We start from the raw sequence: 6,863 nt of genomic DNA on the forward strand, positions 1-6,863 counted from the left end.
ACTTTGTCCAAAATAATGACTAAAAATCTCTTGGAAAATCTCCAACTAGTAAATGCACATTACTAATTTTCATTTTCCTAAAATAAAATTAAAAACCTTAAATAAAAGATTCTCAATTTATTTTATTCGATCTGGGATTTTCTTCCTTTAGCTATTAAGGAATAACCTTGAACAATTAAATACAAGCGTTACTGCACATGTTCAAAGTATGTCGACATCCTTACTTTGTAAGTCCTCTTTCATACTTACAATCTTGAAACCGATTTTCCACACTTATAAACAAGTTTAGAATTGGTTCATCTGACTTTGAAGAACTATGTGTTTGATCAAGAACACTCAATCACAAATCATGGGTTTCACGGTTCTACCAAAACAAGTTTCGGTTCTACCTCTCAGGTGATTACTTAAGATCGGTTTACTAATAAAATTCATACCAATACAAAAGTCAGGCCTTTGTGAATAGTTTTACCAAGAACATAAACAAGTCATGAGCGGTTATACTAATCACATATATTGGTAGTTCAAAAGATATGCAATGAATAACAATACCAATAATACCTGGAAATTTCCTTTTCGATTCACAAAACAAGTTCATTAATTTACTTCCTTAAAACACATGTAAAAAATTGTTTCCTAGGATGAAATATTCACCTTATACCCATACATAATCACAATAGCATTCAAAAGATTATGTCGATGTCTTATGTACAAAGTTTAATGGTTAAGCAATAAACCTCGTATTGTATTCCTTAATACTATGTCTAACTAGAGTATAATCATGCTTCACAGTTTTGTTTTCAATATGCACGACTTGAAAGATACTTTTAGGGAATGAAACAGTTCAAGTCAAATATTACTAACCTCAAGTGGAAGGATGATGTTGTCGTTGTAGATCCTTACTTCTTCACTTCTTCAAGTCTTTATAATACTTGTAATGTCTCATATCCTAATACTTTCAAGCTAACCTATACGAAGTTGACTCTAATACATAATCAAGCGACTATTAAATGAGTTTTGGCTCACTAAAATATGACAACCAACACTAGTCCAGAAAAGGTTAATAATCACGTTTTTAAATGACATATTAATTATGTGATTAGGATTTCACAAACAAATTCCGTTATATAACATGAAAATAGTAGGATTCATCATTTAACATAAAAAAACCGTCATTCTCAAACGTGGTAATTTACTAGGTATGTGATTTAACGATGAACCATTAAATCTTGGAATAAATCCGATAAATATTTTGGTTTTTTAAACCCCACTTACTAATCTTTTATTGTGCGCCCAAAAATGACTAGCCACATGTGGCATGGCGTTTTTATAAGGTTGGTTAGCCGCCGGCTAATTTGCCATAAATCTTTCGCGCAGTGCTATATTGGTCCTATTCTCACGAACCCCAAACCAACATTGAAGTGGTTTTCTCCGAACCTATTTTTGTTTTTCCGCTTGGATGGAGATGACTCCCACCTCGTCCTTATCACCCGTATCATTAGCTTTCGTTTTTCTTTTATCAGAAACATTGGAAACCCTAGCCGTATCTCTCTGGAAACCAACCTACAATTCGAAGAAAAATCATTTCACATACAAGCTTCGCATCAAAATTTTTTTCAATCTGCAGCATACTATGAACGATTGAGCTTCTTTTCTCCTTCTCTTCTTTTATTCTCCTTGTCGTGTTCATAGCTTGCTCCACAACTAGCAAAACCACCACCTCCACAACTTAGCAAAACCACAGCAACATCACCAGGTCTACCACCTTCTTCTTCTTCTTACTATTGATTTTGATGATTTTAATTTTTAGATAATTGGGTTGGATTTTGATTTTGATTTTGATTTCGATGTGTTCGTTTTAGGGACTGTAATTGATTCCTTCAGAAATTTTGAGGGGTTCTTTCTTGATTTAATTTTTGAGTTTGGTTTTCGATTATATCCTATATGTTTTCAGAAATGGCAGCAAAATGTAGAAAAGGTCTATTTTAATCTTCAGAAATGGAGATGGAAACAATAGTTCCTTCTGCAGATGACAGGGTAATGGAGGTAGACGATGTTCTTCTCAATATGTGTGTATCCATTTTTCCAAATATCGTTCTCTTTGTATACTGATTTTCCTATTCGATTTCATTCGATTGATTTGGTTTTTTAGTTGTACTGGTTCATTTTGATAGTGTTGTAATTCTAGAAGGGTGAAACTGTACCTATGTGATAAAGATGGAAATCAATGGAAAAGATGAGGAGTTGTAGTTGTGAAGATTCTTAAACATAAACAGAGTGAGATAGTTCGTTTGGTTATTAGACAATCTAAGACATTGAAGATCAGTGCTAGTAATACCATTAGTTGCTTAACTGTTTGAGTCTCATAAACATAATTGCAAAATAAATTTTCCAGAGTTCATTGACATAAAGTTGCTTCAAGTCTTGATGATTCTTAGTTAAATGGTCAAGCCAACGTTTGATAAAACCTTTGCATTCTACTTCAAATTATTTGCAATTAGTATGGTTAAAATGTATGTAAATTGAGTATTATTCCCCAAAAATGTGCGCTTTCTAAGAGTTTCATTTGTAGATGTGAACATAACATTCTCGAGGAACGAGGCATGTAGATAAACATACCATCACATGAGCCAATTTTTTTGTTGCTAAATCCATGGATACCTCTCTCCTTAGTATGTTGCTTTCGACTTTGTATATTTTGGTCGAATTTTTTCTCATAAATTGATGAATATTCTTTTCCTTTACAGTACCGGAATACTACCTAAGTTCTTGAATCAAAGTTTGGGGTACTGTTGCCTTCTTTGGTGCTGGTGTATCTTATTTGAAAACAAGCTAGATGCAGGAAGACAGAATCAGACACATGAAGACATGATCAGACCATCACTAGCTCTTGTCAGCAGGTGACACTTTCTATAAATTTTATTTAACTAATAGGAATACGCGTATGCTGATGGTAGAGTATGAATAATATTTGAGATGAAATATGCAAGGTCAACCAATTTATACCTAAATACTTATTATACTATTAGGATTTTATCTGTCACTTAAGATTTGCTGAATGCGTCAAGTGGTGTAGTCCAAGTAGCATGGTTGTTGAATTTTTTCCTTGATTGCTAGGCATCATATTATCCCACAATTGTTTTTAGGATAGAAGGTTAATTACACAAAGGAGTTCAATGTCGCTATTCATGTGCGATTCAGATGAATTTCCGATCATGTATGCAGAGTTTCTTATCCCCCTCTAGTTGTCATAATTCTACTAGGCAAACTACACAAAAATTGTAAATACTTCTCTTACTTGGACAAATGAAGCCTCTTTAGAGTCTATGACCCACAGGGGAAGAGTATAAGTTTGTCTCCCTTTCTAGGTCGTACCTAGATTGTTTCCACATTTTCATTGTCTCTGTCAAAAAATGTTTCTTTTTGTTTTCGTTATATACCCTTTGCTGCTATAACATTTTATAGCTTTTATTTTTGTTGAGAGTGTTCTTAAACTAACGTGGCATCTTCCTACACAGGATACTGGATTACTTGACATCTCCCTTACGTATTTCTTTTTGAGGAACTGAAGGGAGCTGTTGCAAGTGCGTTTGTTGATTTTAGTACGCCACCCAACAGCGTGCCGAATATAACTGCCTCGCTAATGAAATAGTGGATCTAAGTGGGATGTTATATGATGTATATGGATTACTTTGGAGATGTTTCACTAGGTCATATGATTAGGTGGCAGAAAATTATGTAAACAAGAGACCTAACTAAAATGCAGATTATGGCAGTTTTAGCAGATTGAATGCTTTAATTCAGATTTTTAAGCGTGACTTTGAGTTATAATTGCGAAATGAATTCATCCTCTTTTGGTTGTAATGTAAAACGGAATTCATCCTTTAAATGCAAGATTCCATTTCAGAATCCATTTCAGATTTAGCTGATTCAGTTTCAAATTTAGCTTTACCTGCTCAGTTTAAATACAAAATCACCAAAAAAATATCGGAAATATTTATTTATATTGATTATTAATATTTTATATTAGAACACGGGATTTATTACAAAATCCATCATTCTATATAACAAACAATTACTGTTATTCTTAATTACAAACTTTACTCGTCATTCTCAACAACAAACCAGACTCGTGATTTTAAATAATGGTTTTTGTTTATCATTTATAAAAAGTCACACAAAATATATAACAGTTCCAATAACAGATGAATACCGTGATAAATCACGTTTTATAACAGACTTCATTCGTTATTTATAGCCCCTTCTGGACTAGTGCAAACTTGACATACCAACGCTTGGCGGGTTCAACCGAGCTATGCTCTAACATATCTTAAACCATTTCTCCCATTCACCAACCATCTCCATAGGAACAATTATTTGAGACCTCGCATGTTGCTTAGCCAACATCGTGCTTTTTGTTTCTCCTTTGTAGTGTCCTGAGTATTTGGAAACTTAGGAATTTCTTCACCTTTCCATTTATAAACTTTTTTTATAAGACTGCTTTGCTCCCAGATGCATGGCTTCCATAAGCTGTTCCATTCGTGGACTTCTAAAGTAACAAAGGCAGTAAGTTTATTGGCTTCATCCATCTGTAGATATCTACTCCATCCAATTCTCCTTTTGATCATTATATCTATTCTTCTCCATCCTATATTCTGTGATACTTTAATTACACCTCTCAACTCCTTCTGCTGAGGTAGAATCGGAAATTCTGCATGAGAACTCAAACTACCTCTTAAACTCCCTTGCCTCGATGGGTTATGAGTTACAAAATTCTTCAAGACTAAAGACAAAGCATGCCAGCACTGGTAGCTCTCTCCGCTAGGAAAACAAAGGCTAAAAGTTTTACCTTCTGCACTGCTCCTACACCTTGAGACTCGTAAGTACAAACCCTCAGAGTTGTTTTGAATCTGGGCTAAGTAAACGTCATCTCCTACCCTCTCCTTCCATTTATCCTTCTCAGTGTCTTCTTCTTCCAGTATGCTGTCTACTATCTTCTTCAACCACTCAATCATCTGTGGATGGAGTGCTAGCCAAGCGCTGTATCCGTTCCTTCCTCTTTCTGTGATCTTCACAATTCTTACCTTGCCGTAGTATTCCACTTCTATTGAAAAATATTTTCTCTCCAGCTGAAAAAATCTTCTCTCCGGGTCCTTTGATCCATCGTTCCTTTCTACTTCTTCTTCATTAACCAAAGAAGATACACCCTCTTTGAGTTGCTTATTCATTAACATTCTCATTGTTCTTTCCCTAGTTCTTCCAGTAATCATAGAAACACTAAAAAATTCGAAAATAAATAAACAGAAAAGCGATTAATCAAACTCCACTAACCAATAAATCCCGTCCCAAAGGAGAAGGATCAAAGATCCGTCCTTAGACAGTTGAGAAGTTCAGTTAGCACACTGTCAAACTGAATCAATTAAGATTGATCCGATTGAGAGGCTGAGTTTGACATTGGGAAAAAATCGCCATGAAAGAGAATGTCCGAAAATTTCGGTTTTTGTAAACTCTATTTTTGAATCTTAATCAATTTTCAAGATCGATAGCTGTACATTGGACTCAACTATAAACCAGGGGAGGAGCCAGCCCATTGCAAGGGTGTGCACTTGCCCCGTGCCGAGCTGGCTCCAAATCCTATTTTAGGCCTCATTAGACATTTTTTTTATACATAAGCTTGTGTTTTACTTTTTTGCACCTCTTAAAAAAGAAAATTGTGCCCCAATAGCAAGTTTTGCACCCCATCCCATAATTATTGGCTCCGCCCCTACTATAAACTGCAAATGAGTACTTCAGTAATATGTATTTTCAGACTGTACATAGTACGAGCGGTGATCTTTCCGACATGGTACGAACACCTCCGTTTGGCCAAGCTTTCCAACTGTTTGGCATGACCTTTGGTAAACACCAAGTCTAATATTTCTTCTCTCATTTTTTCCTTTTTATTTTAAATTTTGAATTTACCACTCGTTTTCTGTTTTACAAAACAATAAAAAAAATGAATAGTGATGCTCTATCCACTGGATGAATGCCATAATTAATGGCCCTGTTACCAGTCTCTGAGGGAGAAGAAATGTCTGATCCCTCTGAAACCCATCCATCATGTGAGGTCTCCATCTAGTTGTACGGAAAAATCACATAGACCTCCTCTTAAGTAACAACCAAATCCAGTGGTGGAGCCAAAAAAAATATTCCAGGGGCCTAAAAAAATTTATGAAAATGTAGGGACATCTGGTGTACTGAATATTATATATATAAGGTGGACAAAATACGAAAAATCAGATAAAACAAAGGGTTTTTATACATTTTATAGAATTTAGAGGGGGCTAGAGCCAGGGTTAGTCAACCCTTGGCTCTGCGGCCCTTAACCAAATCGAATGTGGACCCTGAAATCTCTGTCGTTGTTCTTATGAGCATTGTTGAAGAAACCTATTATAGGGGCTCTAAGCTTTTGGTTTTGAGGGATCTTATAGATTCAAGTGTCCCAAATGTCGATAAGGGGATATTTAACCTATAATAAGAAAATAAAATATTCTTAAATAATTAACCTACAGCCAAAACCTAAACATAAACCTGAGCAGTAGTGTTGTTGCTAATTTTCTGTTGCTAATTTCAGTTGCTAATTTTCGCAACGAAGAATAACTGTTTCAAATTTTGCAACCTCAAATTTTCGATTGCGGATAGCAACTGCCAAGTTTTCATTCATGCGAAGCACGCGTGTGGTCGGGAACACTAGGAGTACTTTTTACGCCCAAGTAAACCTTCGGTGAAGTCTTCTCTTCTTTTTTTTTTGGCCACCCTTTAGCCTTATCTCTTATATCTTTCTTCCGATTTTTCTTCTCATTTCTCAGCCGTTTTTCACTATCTTT

At 35.1% G+C, this 6,863-nt stretch overlaps 1 long non-coding RNA gene across 1 annotated transcript; it reads left to right on the forward strand.

Annotated features, from left to right (window-relative positions):
* Positions 1-1,532: 1,532 nt before the first annotated feature.
* LOC113321603 lies at positions 1,533-3,838 on the forward strand. Its single transcript, XR_003346791.1, has 3 exons — positions 1,533-1,753; positions 2,745-2,897; positions 3,516-3,838. It is a non-coding gene; the product is annotated as an uncharacterized LOC113321603 (long non-coding RNA).
* The last annotated feature ends 3,025 nt before the right edge of the window (positions 3,839-6,863 follow it).

Source organism: Papaver somniferum, chromosome 11 (genome assembly GCF_003573695.1).
Source record: "Papaver somniferum cultivar HN1 chromosome 11, ASM357369v1, whole genome shotgun sequence".
NCBI lineage: Eukaryota > Viridiplantae > Streptophyta > Magnoliopsida > Ranunculales > Papaveraceae > Papaver > Papaver somniferum.